This window comes from Kogia breviceps, chromosome 8 (genome assembly GCF_026419965.1).
Source record: "Kogia breviceps isolate mKogBre1 chromosome 8, mKogBre1 haplotype 1, whole genome shotgun sequence".
Classification (NCBI taxonomy): domain Eukaryota; kingdom Metazoa; phylum Chordata; class Mammalia; order Artiodactyla; family Physeteridae; genus Kogia; species Kogia breviceps.
In genome coordinates, this window is record NC_081317.1 from 25,559,141 (window position 1) to 25,576,162 (window position 17,022).

General features: G+C 47.0%; 1 long non-coding RNA gene and 1 pseudogene across 1 annotated transcript in view; both read right to left on the bottom strand.

The window, feature by feature from the left end:
* LOC136794648 (uncharacterized) overlaps positions 1-17,022 on the bottom strand; it is a 119,615-nt gene that overhangs the window by 41,121 nt on the left and 61,472 nt on the right. The gene's annotated exons all lie outside the window — the stretch shown is intronic.
* Positions 4,086-4,227, bottom strand: LOC131762046 (small nucleolar RNA SNORA70; annotated as a pseudogene).

Consider the following 17,022-nt stretch of genomic DNA (forward strand, 5'->3'; position numbering starts at 1 on the left):
TATCCTTCCCTGGAGACCTTACATAGAGAATCTATGTAATCCATGTAAGGGTGAATCAATCCATGAGTGACCCTCTCAGTGATAAAGTCAATGACAAAAACTCCTTCATCAACTATTGCTTCCCTATCTGAGGTTCTGAACTTGGGGGGGGGGTGTAGGCTCATCTGCAGGAAGACTTCTACTCTCCAGGCTCCATCGTTAGCCAACACTCCACAGGACCACATGCCACAGGACCTGTCCGACACTCCACCTTCCTAAAGACAAGTCTGGGTGACATCCTCCTCCTCCAGGGGACATTTGGCAATGTCTGGAGATTTTTGTTATTGTTGTCATAACTGGGAAGAGGCTACTGGCAGCTAGTGGGGAGACCAGGGATGCTGCTAAACATTCCACAGATTCTCGCAGCAAAGAATTCTTGGGTCCAAAGTGTCAATACTGCCAAGGTTGAGAAACCCAATCTAGAGGGAGATGGGCAAGGAGGCTGCGACCTGGAGGGTCTGCCCGGGCAACCTGGCATGTGCCCAATGTACAGACGGAATGCTTGAGGCTATGAAAGGTTATAGGACTTGCTCAAAGTCATTGAGCTGTCAGAGAGACGGTTTTCTTTTCTTTTTTGTTAAGTATCTCATTGTGATTTATTTTTTAATTTTTAAATTTTTTTGAATTTTATTTATTTTTTATACAGCAGTTCTTATTAGTTATCTATTTTTTATATATTAGTGTATATATGTCAATCCCAATCAGGGAGATAGTTTTCTGACTCTAAGGCTCATTCTGTTTAGAGATCCGCCTCAAGGTTTCCTGATAATTAGGGTTTATGGGAACCCTTTAAAATAAGACCTCTAAAGGACAAGGTGAGCCACAAGAAGGAGGTGATGGTTTCCCCCTGCCTTGTGAGTTGTTCATAGCACAGACTTTCAGTGGTTGCCTATTCTTGACTCTGAGATGATCCGGTGTGGCTCCTTAGCCAGGCACACAAGCCCTTTCAAGTTCAGGCCCCATTCAGTCCTCCAATCTTACATCACAATCCTCCCGCCTCACATTTACTCTTTCAGAGTTTCCTCCACACCCCACATTCTTACTCACAGCCATGCCTTTGTTCACTTGTTTGCCAAATGTGGTACCCATTCTACCAGATGATTTCAGGTGGATAAAAGGATGACCGTTTTTCACTTGAATACCTAGGTATTTATTTTTATGTGTATTAGGAAAAAACAAACTAGCAAGCAACCCCACAACATAGTGTTTCCCTTATTTTTTTTAATTTTTAAAATTTTTTACATTTTTTAATTGAAGTATAGTTGACTTACAATATTATATTAGTTTCAGGTGTATGACAAGGTGATTTTATATTTTTATAGATTATGCACCATTCAAAGTTATTATAATATTATTGACTATATTCCCTTGTGCTGTACACGACATCCCTGCGACTTATTTATTTTATAACTGGTAGTTTGCACCTCTTAATCCCCTGCACCTACTTCATCCATCCCCAACCTCTCCCCTCTGGCAGTCACTAGTTTGTTCTCTGTATCTGTGAGTCTGTTTTGTTACATTTGTGTTTTGTTCTTTAGGCTCCACATATAAGTGAAAACATACAGTATTTGTCTTTTTCTGTCTGACTTACTTCATTTAGCATAATACTCTCCAGGTCCATCCATGTTGTCGCAAATGGCAAGAATCATTCTTTTTTATGGCTAATATTCGTGTCCGTGTGTGTGTGTGTCTGTGTGTGTGTGTACACATATATATATGTCACATCTTCTTTATTCATTCATCTGGCAATGTAGTACATCCTTTTTTTCCATAAATTTATTTATTTTATTTATTTTATTTTTGGCTGCGTTGGGTCTTCGTTGCTGCGCACAGACTTTCTCTAGTTGTGGCGAACAGGGGCTACTCTTCATTGCGGTACAACGGGCTTCTCATTGCGGTGGCTTCGCTTGTTGCAGAGCACAGGCTCTAGGCACATGGGTTTTAGTAGTTGTGGCACACGGGCTCAGTAGTTGTGGCTCGGGGGCTCTAGAACGCAGGCTCAGTAGTTGTGGCGCATGGGCTTAGTTGCTCCGTGGTATGTGGGATCTTCCCATAGCAGGGCTCAAACCCACGTCCTCTGCATTGGCAGGTGGATTCTCAACCACTGCACCACCAGGGAAGTCCTAGTGCATCCTTTTTAACTACGTGCATTTAAGAAATAGTTGATTAAAAATATTATCTAGATATTGGATAGGTGGTAGTCAGAGGAAGTACAGATCGTGAAAGTGATGTACACACGCCTGAAATAGGTCTTTACTCTTTCTCCGTCTTGATGCCTTTCCTCTGCCTGGTCCTCCTGTCTTCCCAGCTTGCCTCCTTCTCTCCTCAGCCTTGGCACCCTTTGCCCCGCAGATGCCTACTCCTGCTTGAAAACCCAGCTCAGGTTTTCATTCCTACAGAAGCTTCTCTGACCCCCACCCCCTCTTCGAGCCTAGGCTGGGTCAAGCATTTCCTCTGTGAATTCCAGGAGACTGGGACACCTAGCTACGTGAACCCTGGAGTAAAACTGCCTGGCAGTGCGGGACAGAGTGGATGCTCTGAGGAGTCATCGTCATTGAATGGCGCACACAAAGCACTGCTTTTCACCATGAGGCTGCTGTCTGGGGTTCAGCCTGTCCTGAGAAACGAGCTCTTGATCAAAACAAAACCTTAGCAACAAGCCAGGGCTTGGGAGCAATTCGACTTCATCTCCACGTTCACCTTGGACAGGCACCAACCACCGTGTGCTGTTGGACCCCCAACCTGGTCTGTCCGGGCCATCGCTGTGTGCCAGGAAGTCTCTGAACTCGGCACCGGGAGACCTGGATCTGTTTGCATTTGGCCAAATCAGTTTTCCTCTCTGAGCTTCAGTTTCCCCTTCTGTAAAGTGGGAGAGGGGAGTAAAACCCACCTCCCAAGGTGGCTGTGAGTTTTGCCCTGAGTGAACAGCTGCAGAACTACTTTGGAAACCATAAAACACTTGTGAATGAATGGAAAGGGTTGTTATTTTTAAACTCATAAATGAGGCCAGCCTGGTGCTCTGGGGTTTTCAGTATGATGCTGTGTAACTAGAAGAACCGGATTGCACGGTCCTGTATCTGTACCTACATGCGTACACACACGCACACACCCTGATTACAGAAGGTGGCTTTGAGGCCTCTCGGAGATCCAGCACATGCAAGTAGCTCAGAGAGGACAATTAGGACTCTACAGCTTGGAAGGGCAAAGCCTGAGAGGAGAGACACATGATCAAAATCCAGAAACAGTTTCTTCCCTTCTGACAGTCAACAGCACTTGCTTGAGCAGCTCTTGTGAGCCAGGCCCTGGCAACAGGGAGATACAGAATATGTCTCTGCCCTCAACAAGCATCTATTTCAGCAGGGAGGACCTGCTGTGAATAAGCCATTCCATGCCCAGCGATGGCAGTAGGATTCACGGCACCCAGGGTACCACAGGAATTCCCAGATGTAGCCCCCAAATCCTGGGGTGCCAGAGCTCCCTACAAGGCAGATGAGAAAGCTGTTTTAAGATGAAGGAAATGAAATACTACCTTACTAATCATTTTATACATGAGTTACAAAGAAATATAGAACGTCTTTATTTTCCAGAGGTGTTTTTTTTTTTTAATTTTTATTTATTTATTTATTTTTGACAAGAAAGTAGGGTTTATTGGTGGGCATGGATAGGGAGGGGGCAGCTCCAAGGCTCTCACGAGTGCAGGGCCTGCCATTTGTCCGGGGGCCACGATTAGGGATGTACTTGACCCCACAGCCATCTGGGATGAGCCGCTTTTCTGCCACCATGTTTTCAAATTCATCTGCATTAAACTTAGTAAATCCCCACTTCCTGGAGACGTGGATCTTCTGGCGGCCAGGGAACTTGAACTTGGCCCTGCGGAGGGCCTCAATCACATGCTCCTTGTTCTGCAGCTTGGTGCGGATGGACATTATGACCTGGCCAGTGTGGGCCCTGGCCACTGCGCCCTGGGGCTTTCCAAAGGCACCACGCACACCTGTCTGGAGCCTAGACTGGGGACAGCGTGCCAGTCATTAATGTCCACTGGAAAGGGCTGTCTCCAGGGTCCCTTAGGGCAACCCATACAGGCAACAGGCTGCATACACTACCGAGGAAGCTTCTGTTTGCAGCCATTGCGCACCGGGCCCCCATGGGGAAAAGAGCTGCAAATCCAGAGGTGTTTTAAAATCGCCTAAGTGTTTGGGTAGAGCAACAGATTGGCAGCATAAAGGCACAGCTAAATCATGAGCCCAGCTTAGGGCTGGAGCTGCGTCTCCTGCTTCCCAGCATCACCCCGGGTTGAGCAGAGTGTTCTGCACAATGATCTAAGCTACCAAGAAATTCAGAGTCGACATCAGCACAGTCTGACAGTCAGCAAACACTGCCTGTCAAGTGCTAGGCAGGGCCTGGGGGTTGGAGGAGGATGAGAGCGTGTATGCAGCGAAGAGTCAGGAAGGCAGACTGTGATGATGCCTGATGCCAGGACTGCCTCTGCCTGGGTCGAGAGCCAGAAGGGAGAACTGCACAGAGGAGGCCATCCACGCCAGTGATGAAACCAGCTCCATTCCCACCAACCATGACCGCTTCTGAAGCACATCCTTGGGGCCACCAACCAAGGCCCAGAAGAGCCAGTGCCTGATTCCATGACTGCGGCTCCCTACAGTTCACACCCTCCCAAATCTTTGAGCAACTCCAGACCACGGACCAATTCCTCTCCATCTCTAAAGCCCTGGCACGATGTAGGGACACAGAAAATGGTTGTTGAATGAATGAAAGGTTAGAAGATTATTCCATATCCATAGAAGACCACATGCCCTGAAACCCTGTATCTCAAGAGTTACACGTGGCTCTAATTTAGAACTCAGTTAATTTATTTGAGCATTTCTGTTGGGCACCTCCGCATTTTCTTTTTTAATAAACGTATTTATTTATTTATTTTTGGCTACATTGGGTCTTTGTTGCTGCACGCGGGCTTTCTCTAGTTGTGGCGAGAGGGGCCTACTCTTCATTGTGGTGCATGGGCTTCTCATTGTGGTGGCTTCTCTTGTTGCAGAGCATGGGCTCTAGGCCCGTGGCCTTCAGTAGTTGTGGCACGTGGGCTCAGTAGTTGTGGCGCATAGGCTTAGCTGCCCCGCGGCATGTGGGATCTTCCCGGACCAGGGCTTGAACCCGTGTCCCCTGCATTGGCAGGAGGATTCTTAACCCCTGCCCCACCAGGGAAGTCCCTGCATTTTCTTATTAAAATTATTACTAGTATTAGGAGGCAAAATGCATACAAAACATTTATACACTATATATGTAAATTATGAAATATAGTTTAAAAATGAATACCTGTAGTCTACCACCCAAGTTGAGAATAGAGCATTTCTAGTACTGCTGCATTCACCTGGGTGAGCCTTTCCTAACTCACCCTCTTGCAGACTGTCACAGACCTCTCATGGCATTTCTGTTGAACTTTCTGTTCCTTATTCCCTTTGTTTTATAATGACTTCACTCCCAATGAATAAGAAACAATCTATTACTTAGTTTATTTTGTTTTGCTTGGTTTGCTCTTCATGAAAAGGTGTCCTACTCCATCAAATCCTACACAGCGTGCTTTCTTTACTCATTAATTCCATGTCATTGCATATGGCTATAACTCATAATGCCCCTTGTGTGAATATATGGTCATTGTTATTCACTCACCTGTGGATGGACATTATGCCTGTTTCCAGTTATTGGCCCTTATTTCCAAGGCTGCTGTGAACATTCTGTGTGTAATTTCTGGTGTACGCAAGCAGGCTTCACCTAGGGTATAGACCAAGAAGTGGATTGCTGGGTTGTAAGGTTCTGACTCGGCCCAGACTATCCTCTAGTCTGGCCCCCATGACCCCCGCCAAGCCCACCCCTCTGTGTTCCATTCCCAGAACGCTGATTTGCCACGTACTGATCCTGTTCCCTCTCCTCTCTTTTTATTTATTTATTTTATTTTATTTTATTTTATTATTTTTTTGGCGGTACGCGGGCCTCTCACTGCTGTGGCCTCTCCCGTTGCGGAGCACAGGCTCCGGACGCGCAGGCTCAGCAGCCATGGCTCACGGGCCCAGCCGCTCCGCGGCATGTGGGATCCTCCCGGACCGGGGCACGAACCCGTGTCCCCTGCATCGGCAGGCGGACTCTCAACCACTGCGCCACCAGGGAAGCCCTCTCTTTTAAAAAAAATATTTATTTATTTATTTTTGGCTGCGTTGGGTCCTCGCTGCGTGCAGGCTTTCTCTAGTTGCAGCGAGCAGGGGCCACTCTTCGTTGTGGTGCGTGGGCTTCTCATTGCGGTGGCCTCTCTTGTTGCAGAGCATGGGCTCCAGGCGCGTGGGCTTCAGTAGGTGTGGCGCACGGGCTTAGCTGCTCCATGGCATGCGAGATCCTCCCGGACCAGGGCTCGAACCCGTGTCCCCCGCATTGGCAGGCGAACTCCTAACCACTGCGCCACCAGGGAAGCCCTCCTCTCTTCTCTTTGAAGTCCAGCTCAAAGCTCCACCTCTCGGGCGGCCTGACAGCCAGTCTCCCCTGCATCTCTGCATGCTTCATTTGGGCTGAGGGAGGAAATATTCAACGCTAAGCCCCACTCTACTGTCTCCTGGTGTTGGGATTTAAAAATATGTTTTCATCTCTCCCAAGCTCAGATCTGCATCCCTAAAACAGAAGGGAAATGCTACTACTCCTGAATGTTTACTGGGGCCAGGCTTCCATTTCTTACAGTCATTGGGCAATTAATACACTGTGGTGTCAGGTTGTGGTTAGGATCTTATATAAGCTTTGGAATGAGATCATCCTGGGCTTGAGGATTAAATGAGTCAATGTATATAAAAGACTTAGCACAACGCCTGGCACATCGAAGATGTGGAGTAATTTCCAGCCATTGTTAATACGCCCTGATGAAGGAGTCACTATTTTTATTCCCAATTTACAGACAGGGAAACCGAGGCACAGAGAGATGATACAGTTTGCCCAAGGTATATGGTCAAGTTAAGATTTGAACTCTGACAACAAGCCCAAGCCCCTAACTGCAGTTTGAAGGTGAGGGGCTAAAAACAAAGCATTAAAATCAGAAAGCATTTTCTCCGTTTTTGCCTGCTGGATATTTGGCCAAATCACTTTGACTTGTGCCCGAAACTCTATTTTTCTCTCTCTGATGATAGAAAGTTTCAGATGGAAAAGACTGGCCGTTTTTGCATCTGGCACCTTCCCGGGATAGCTGGGGCAAAAGGATGTATTTAAAAATGATCAGAATGGTTCATTATGAGGGAATCTCCTTGCTAGGAGCTATTGCTTCTCTCTCTGTCTTTCTCTCACCTAGAAAACTCCCAAGTTTATGAAGTAATAAGCCTAAACTGTAAACATGTTTTTCAATTCACTACCATCTGTCTGGTGAGTCATAACGCTCCTTGAAAATGAGGTGTGAAAGAGGACCATCCCGACAATGACAAGTTTAAACTTTAGGTTTTAAAGTTGTAAACTGGTAACTGGAAGTCTTCAGACCATTTAGGTCCTTTGAAGAATAAACAACCTGCCCTGTGCTTCTCTGGCCCGTTCACCCAGGTACCCCAAGCACTTCGCTTGTCAACAGGATTTGGTGTTCTTTCAACTTTGCACTAAGAGGCAAGGATTTTATTGTATGCCTTTTTTTTTTTTTAAGATGAACTCTTTTTTTTGAAGTCTTTGTTGAATTCATTATAATATTGTTTCTATATTATGTTTTGTTTCGGGTTTTTTTTTTGGCTGCAAGGCATTTGGGATCTTAGCTCCCCAACCAGGGATCGAACTCGCACCCCTGCATTGGAAGGCAAAGTCTTAACCACTGGACTGCCAGGGAAGCCCCTGAACTTTTTTTAAAAAATAAATTTATTTATTTATTTATTTTTGGTTGCGTTGGGTCTTTGTTGCTGCATGCGGGCTTTCTCTAGTTGTGGCGAGTGGGACCTCCTCTTTGTTTCGGTGCGAGGGCTTCTCACTGCAGTGGCTTCCGTTGTTGCGGAGCACGGGCTCTAGGCACGTGGGCTTCAGTAGTTGTGGTTCGCGGGCTCAGTAGTTGTGGTTCGCAGGCTCTAGAGAGGCTCAGTAGTTGTGGCACCTGGGCTTAGTTGCTCTGTGGCATGTGGGATCTTCCCGGACCAGGGATCAAACCCTGCATTGGCAGGCGGATTCTTAACCACTGCACCACCAGGGAAGTCCCTACGTCATTTTTAACTGTGATAAAGTACACATAAAATGTACCGTCTTAACCATCTCAAAGCATACAGTTCAGTGGTGTTAAGTACATTCACATTGTTGTGCAAGCGACACTACCATCCATCTCCAGAACTTCTTCATCTTCTCAGACTGAAACGCTGTACTCATTAAACACTAAGTCTCCATTTCCCTTTCCTCCCAGACCCTCATAACCACCACTCTGCTTTCCGTCTCTATGTATTTGACTATTGTAGGTACCTCACAGAAGTGGAATCACACATTATTTGTCTTTTTGTGACTGGTTTGTTTCACTTAGGATAATGTCCACAAGTTCATCCATGTTGTAGCATGTGTCAGAATTTCCTTGCTTTTAAAGGCTGAATAAAATTCCATTGTATGTACAGACCACATTTGGTTTATCTACTCATCCACTAACGGACATTTAAGTTGCTTCCATCTTTTGGCTACCATGAATAATGCTGCTATGAACATGGGTGCACAAATATCTGTTTAAGACCTTGACTTCAGTTCTTTGGGGTATATACCCGAGAGTGGAATTGCTGGATCCTATGGTAACTCTATATTTAATTTTTTTGAAGAGCTATCATACTGTCTTCCATAGTGGCTGCCCCTCTTTACACTCCTACTAACAGTGTACAAGGGTTCCAGTTTCTCTAGGTTCTCATCAACACTGTTATTTTCTGGTTTTTTTTTTTTTTTTTTTTTGCAGGGGTGGGGTTGTTTTGTTTTGATGGCAGCCATCCTGATGGGTGTGAGGTAGTATCTCATTGTGGTTTTGAAGTCATTAAGTCTTTGTTACCTCTTGTATTAGTCCAGGACCTCCATGAAGTAGGTGCTAAGGTGGGATTAGACATGGAGGGATTTTATTAGGAAAAACACCTGTGAGGAGAAACCAGGAGGGTGCAGTGGGAGGCTGAGGAAGCTGGGAGGGGTGGGGGGATGTGAGGAAGGGAAAAGAGTTGTCTACATGCTATCTTAAGAGGTGGAACAAGGGTGGACACAAGTCTGACCCCAGTGAAGGAGACAAGGATGGAAGCTTGTGTAGACCTATCTCTACTATCACGCATCTACACTATCTAAGGAAGATTCAGCAGGGCTGTGAGGAATCCTTGAACCAATGTCACCTCACAGAAGAGTCCTGTATCTCCCAGGAACAGGGCTGCCTTGGTATGCCTGTTGCCCTCAGTGAACGGTTGAGAGCCACCTGTGGCAGATGCAGCCAGTACAAACACAGTGATGGATTTCAGAGCAGCACTGGGTCAGTGACGGCCAGTTACTCTCTCTGTAGTTGGAAGTCTAAGTGAAATGAGGTCATACAGGAGTAGGGTGGGCCCCTAATCCAATATGACTGGCGTCATATAAAAAGGAGGAATTTGGACCGGGACATGCACACAGGAAGAATGCCATAGAGATGGGTGATGCTTCTACAAGCCAAAAGACGTCAAAGACTAGCAAACTGCCAGAAGCCAGGCGAGAGACATGGAACGGTTTCTCCCTCAGAGCCCTCAGAAGGAACCAACCCTGCCGACACTTTAATCTTGTACTTGTAGTCTTCAGTACTAGGAGACAATACATTTCTGTTGTTTAAGCCATTTGGTTTCTGGTATTTTGTACAGCAGCCCTAGCAAACTAATATAGGAGAGGACGAAACAGGTTATCACGATCATCACGTAGGCTATTTACTGTTTAAGGAGCATCTATACCACTATAATGATTACATTAAAGAAAATTATGTTACTAGAAAAAAAATAGTTGCTTATCAGGAGATTATTCTGATGTGGCAATACACAAATGTCTTCAAACAGCTGGTACCTTGTAAAAAGAGGCTCTTGTAAACAGGATATTCCTGTTGGCATGGAACTGCATATTTGCTTAGAAAAACAGTGCCCTATTTCTGCAACAATCAACCAATGCAAACAAGGAAATATAGCTGGAGAAATAAGAAAATGTATACATCATAGAAAATCCCCTGGACATGAACGTAGACAAGACCAGCTGAAGAGTGACAAAAGATGTCTGGCAAACTTAGAAGCTTGCCCTTTGAAACGTCTGACATTCCCCTGGAAAAGTCACGCTCAGGTACTATGAAAAGAAAAAGCATAGGATGTCAAAGCGGGAAGGGAGCTTAGGGATAATCTAATCTATCTACCTAATTGTACTGGTTGAAGAAATGGAAGCCCAGAGAGGGGAAGGGACTTGTCCAGGGTCACACAGCCAGCTGGGACTCCTGAACTCAGCTCTTCTGTCTCCAAGTTCACAAGTCCTTCCCTCTCTGCCATCCTTTCTTTCATTCTTCCACATCTCTCCCTGTGCTTGCTTCCTTACTGGGTTGTTTGAGTGCATCAGAAAAAAAAAAAAATCACGTTCTACCTGGCAAGTGAACCCTCCTCACTGCTCTCGTTATCCCTGGGATTTTGGCAGGGCTGGCTTTATGCTCTCTCCCACTGACCTGGGAATGCCTGAGAATTATTCCAAGTTATGTCAGTAGAGCTGACAGGCAGGGTGATATCCTGATTTATTGCCCCAGGGGGGCAAGGAATCGAATGCCCAGCAAAGTCCTTTCTCCCTGGCTCTCTCCATCCCCATGAAGACATCCAAGGAGACACTTTACCTTGTGACAGGTAGGAGGGGAGGTGCTGGGGGCAACCACACCACAGCATCCAGCACATACCACACAACAGACTGAGCTCTTACAACACACAGCAACAAAGCCCCCGGAGGAAAGAGGCAAGCTCCTGAGGAGTCCAGACGTGGGGAAATGTTTAGAGGGAGAGAGAATGGGCTTCAAACCCTTGGGTTTGAATCTGTCTCTGTCTTAACCTTGGGCAGGTTCCTGAATTTCTCTAAGCTTCCTTTTCAATGCGTGAACACGGGGTGTTCGGAGGATTTGATGAGATGATGCACCGAAAATGCTGGGTCCCGTGCTTACTGCTGACGCGTGGTTGTCCACGTGGCTCTTTTTAGATGAACGGCTGCTTGTCTAGGTTTCTGATCACTTCCACTCGGGAACTTTGGGGACCAAGAAGACCAAGACTAGTGGCATCTGACAGGCTCGTCGTGCCAGCCTCCTGAGGAGTCTCTCTGCCTCAATTCTCTCCTCTCCTCCCCACTCCACCTGCCCTCCCAAGGGATCTCGATGAAGGCCCAGTCTGTTCATGTTCTTTCCTCCACAAGAACCTCCTACGGCTGCCCTTCATTTCCAGGATCAAATCCAAACTCCGGACTTTGGACACGAGTCCACCATCGGCTGCACCTGGCAACCCACCATGTTCGAGCCTCCCGAGATTGCCTGCCGCCCTCTAGACACCTGCTGCTTTTTCACCCCTCCACGTCTTTGCACAAACCTCCCTTGCCTCCTGGCCCACCCTTCCTCCCCTTCTTGATCTAGCCTGGTGGTTCCCAAAGCGTGGCCCCTGGACCACAGGGACCACCGCATCACCAGGGAGCTTGTGAGAGATGCAGATCCTTGGGCCCCACCTCAGACCTACGGAATCAGAAACACTGAGCATGGGAACCAGCAATGTGGGTCTCACCAAGTCCTCCTGGGGATTCTGATGCACCATTACGTTTGAGAACCGCTGACTAGTGAAAGCGGACTCAACTAAGATCAGGTGTTGCTTTTTTTTTTTTTTTTTTTTTTTTTTCTGTGGTATGCGGGCCTCACTGTTGTGGCCTCTCCCGTTGCGGAGCACAGGCTCCGGACGCGCAGGCTCAGCGGCCATGGCTCACGGGCCCAGCCGCTCCGCGGCATGTGGGATCTTCCCGGACCGGGGCACGAACCCGCGTCCCCTGCATCGGCAGGCGGACTCCCAACCACTGCGCCACCAGGGAAGCCCAGGTGTTGCTTTTTAAGGATGTCCTTCCCAACTCCCTGTCACCCTCTGCAGAGGGAATGCTTCCTTCTTCAAAGCTCCTCGAAGTGGTCACTGAACACACCTCTTAGCGCTGCTGATCACCTCCAGTGTCTGTAATTGTTCCCTCTTAACACTTATGTTCCCACATTAGCCAGGAGAGCCTTGAGGTCAGGGACCTGGTCACACAAGTCTGTGTCTGCCCCAGTGCCCAGCGTAGGGCCAAAGACACGTGATGAATGTGTCCCTGAACCTTCATGGCCTGAAGATCTGTAAAACTTATATTTGCCTACTTTTTTTTTTTTTTTTTTTTTTTTGCCTACATTTATAAAGCACATCAAACCCTAGAACCCTGGACCAATTTCAGGAGCATGGGACAAGGCCTCTAGGAGGGTTTCTCATACTCATTAATCGGTGATTCGTGAACTTTGCCTCTCTACCTTCCCCACATTCAATCCCTATCCTCCCCTCCCCCACCCCGCAAATAGCCAGAAAGTCATTGCCATCTCCTATATTTTATTCATGTACTTGTGCATTTTATTTCCTCATATACTTGTGCCAGGTTAGTTTTTTTTTTTATCTTAATTTTTAATTGTGGTAAAATACACATAACATAAAATTTACCATCTTAACCATTTTTAAGTGCACAGTTCAGTGTTGAGTATATTCACTTCAGTTGAGTATATTCACTTCTGTGACAGTTTTAAGAGCGAAAAAATAATGATTTCAATTACTAGGAAACAAGGGAATTCCAATGGTTAGGACTCCGTGCTTTCATTGCCAAGGGCCCGGGTTCGATCCCTGCTCAGGGAACTAAGATCCCACAAGCCGTGCAGCACAGCCAAAAAATAAGATGAAATGAAATGAAATGAAATAATAAAATAAAATTAAACAATATTCTGCCTTTATTTGAAAAATAAATTAAAATAAATTACTAGGAAACAAGCAAAACTGGCAATCCAAAAATATTCTCACATCCATACTGAGATCTAGAACTCTCTGAGAGGTGTCCACACCCCATTTTGAGAATAACAGTCACAGCTAACATTTATTGAACGCTTAGTAAGTTCCAGGCACTATGCTAATTGCTTTCAAGCATCTCTTATCTAATAGCTACACCAAATCTAGGAGGCAAATATTATGATCATCTCCATACTACAGAAGAAGAAACTAATACATAGAGAAAAAGAGTAATTTTGCTAATGAGCTGTGGATCTTTGGATCCAGACCTCAGGGCTGCTGTGCTGAAGCACCTGGCAGTGCCCAAAGCCTAGGTCCCAGCCTTCTAGAAATACCAAAGCCTCTCAAGTGTACAGCGGTTCCCCTTGACTTCCAGATTCATTCTCAGCTAGTTGGTCTTTGCATCTGTAGACCATGAATGACCCATGCGATCTTCTCTCCAGTCAGGTCATTTCACTACCATTCAGGCTCAGCCTTTGCTTAGCCTCATGGAATCACAGTCCCTTACTTGAAACGGGACCAGAGCTGGAATCCTCAGACTGTCACCACTTGGCACCTCTGTGGCCTAAGACAATTGGATTCTCTTGCTAAGCCTCAGCTCTTTCCCTCGTAAACTGGGAATCATCTAGCATCACAATCTCCTACCTAAAACCCTCCAGGCCAGCTGTGTCTCAGAGCTCAGCATCTCAGAGTTTCAGATTTTAGAAAGGTGACAAGCATACACACTGTGTATTATATAACACCCCTTTGGAGTCTGCAACACAAAATCAAACACACTACTATTTTTGCAGCAAGAGTCTAAATAATACGGGATAAAGACCCGTATTATTTCAAATTAGATTCCACCACTAAAGAAGTTACAAAAGTGTTTTCATTTTTTAAGCTTTTTGGATTTTGGAATGGAGATTATGGATTTGTACCTGCCTCAGAGGGTTTCCACAAGGACTAAATACACTCGAAGTACATGCAAATACTTTTTTTTTTTTTTTTCCCTCACTGTTGTGGCTTCTCCCGTTGCGGAGCACAGGCTCCGGACGCGCAGGCTCAGCGGCCATGGCTCACAGGCCCAGCCACTCCACCGCATGTGGGATCTTCCCAGACCGGGGCACGAACCCGTGTCCCCTGCATCGGCAGGCGGACTCTTAACCACTGCACCACCAGGGAAGCCCTAGAAAAGCAGTCTTTTGATCTCATCCTCCAGCTTGGAAACGTCAACTTGTACGCCCTCCAGTCAGCTGGCCTGTACCATTTTTCAGGGCTTTTGGAGGTAAGCTAGGGTGCTTTCTGGCAAAAGCATGGTCACATGTAACCCAAGTTTTTTTCGGAAAGATGAACACGATCACTCTCCTACCAGAAACCCAAAACAGCCCTCTCTTGCTGACAAATGTTTGAGGGAGGGTGAACCAAGAGGTGATAAGCCAGCTGGGCTAATCTCTTAGCCTTCTGGGGATCGGCCAACCCTAGGCCCCTTCAGGGTCTAGCACTTGCCAGCAATCAGGGTATGTGACACACCATGTGCGGGGGATAGCTTTGGAGTACACAGAAATGTGGTGAGGTCAGAGGCAAGGCATCCGTTGAGGACCTACGTCAGTGCGCAGAGTGATGTTGTTGCCCTGATGACGATATTGCCCCACGGAATGGGAAAGGCTCTTCCCTGATCTAAGCCATTATTATGTGGGTCCTATTCTGGCCACAGACACCACGTGTGTAGTCAGGCCTCTGTTGTTATTTCAGCCTCCGGGGTGAAAACACCCGAACCGTGGAATCTTTTTTGTTCCTGGCTCCTGTTCAAACTGCGCAGACTCTGGATTCACCACTGTTTGTCTCCGCCAATCACTGCAGCAGGCAGAAGGGCCTCCTGAGGTACATCTACTCTCCTGCATCCTGTGATTCTGGCTGATTCACAGCTGGCACCCCTGCCGCCATTTTGGCAGAGGCCCAAGGCCTAGAAAATGAAGGAATCTGGCAACCGCTGGGGACGTAGCCCTGCCGGGTGAGGCTGGTGGAGGGAACATCGTGCTGGAGGGAGGTGGGGCCTGAGTCGCGCTGGCCGGCCTGCGTTAGACGCGGAGGTGGGGAAGGAGAGGCTGCCGAGGGGGCTGGGGGGCAGCCGGCGCCGGCCTTAGCTGCTTGCGCCCCTCGTGGCGCCCGCAGGAACTGCAGACCGAGGTCCGGGCTTACTGTTACTGTTGATTTCAGCAGCTTTGATGATGCCTGGGCTGGCCTCTTCGGAGGAATGTAGACCTGTCTGCACCCGAAAACCAAAACCGAGTCCAAGGGGCGTGGCCGCTGGCGGAGAGGCCCCACCTCACTTGGGCGGACACCGGCGGCTGGAACTAGGCCTGGCAGAGGGGGCCCAGGTGGTGGCTCCCAGCTCAGGGCCAGCCACGCTGCTTTCCCACGTGGGCAGGCGTTCGCTTCCCTAGAACGAGCGGACTCCAGGAAGGGGGGAAGTCTCCCCAAGAGAGGAAAGCTGGGGACTTTTCCCTCTGTGTGCAGCGTCCTGCCCCAGGAAGCAGCTGCTCCAAAAAGCCCAAGTGGGGCTTTCGCAGGGATTCTAAGGATTAGTCGTGAGATACTCAGAATCATTAGAACCCATGAGTGTGATCCCTGGTTTAAAGCCCTCCCAAGACTCCCATCACCGACCACAGGCCTGCCCAATACTAGCCACTAGGAGTGTGTGGCTCTTGAATACTCGAAATGTACTCCCAATCCATCAGAGTTCAAAGAATCAGTATGAAAAAAGTAATTATTTTATTAATAAAAACGTTTGTACCCTGAGCTAAATAAAATATATTAAAGCTAATTTTACCTTTTTGTTTCACTAAAAAAATGTGGCTACTAGAGAATTTAATTACACTCATGGCTCAGGTTGTATTTCTATAGTCCAACATGCCAAGCTTCTTTCCTGCCTCAGGGCCTTTGTACTTGCTCTTCTCTCTGACTAGAATGATTTTCTTCCAGCAGGACACCCTTCTTTCTCCTTATTCAGATCTCAATTCAAAGTTCTCATACCTAACTGCTAAACAGTCCCCCCTATCCTCCTTTCATCATATTATCCAGTCGTATTGTCTTCACAGCACATAACACTCTTTTCATATTGTGTTTACTGTTCCCCCCAACCCCCATCCCCCCAAAAAAGAAAACAACCCAGTGTCTCTTCATCCTTAGAACAGAAGCTCCTTGAGAGCTGAGACTTTGAACAGCCTGGTCACAGTGGTCTCCTCGGCGCCCGCAGTAAATATTTATTGAGTGAATGTTGAGAGGGAGATATCCTTCAGGTGCCTTTGTTTGCCTTCAAGATGGCCAAAGCCAAAATTCTCATCTGTGTGTCTTAAATAGACACTCTCATTGCTCCTTTGTTTTGCCTTTTCTGCTTACTTGTCCTGGGAAATGGAAAAGCAAATTTGAATTTGCATTTCTGTCATAGTGTTTTCCTTTGCTGGTTTACAGTTGAGCTTCAAGGTTAAGAGTTCAGGATTTAGGTACACGGGGTACTAGTTTTGGTTCTACTCATCAGTTCTGTGACCCTGGATGGGTCACTGTCTACCTTGGAGCCCCAGTGCCCCCTAAGCGCTGATCTCTAAGGGGCCTTCCTGCCCCAATGTGAGGATTTGGGTGTTTGGATTTAGGCCCCTGCGAAGGGCGCTTCATCATGTCCTGCACTCCAAAGCCACTTTGCTGGCACTGCAGTCTCCATTAACCAACTAGCCAGAGTGCTTGGGGCAAGAGGTGTCCTGGTTCATTTAACTTCCTGGCTAAGTGTCAACTAACAAAAATATCCTTACTGAAAATATGAATAGTATATGAATCCATTTTCCAGCTCTAGGAAGTTACTTCGTTAAATACAATGACATATTCTTAGAAAGTATTAAGGAGGCATTGCTGTTTCCCTCTCAAATTTAAAACTAAGTACTGGGGCTGAGTCCAAGAGACCTTTGGAGGTCCC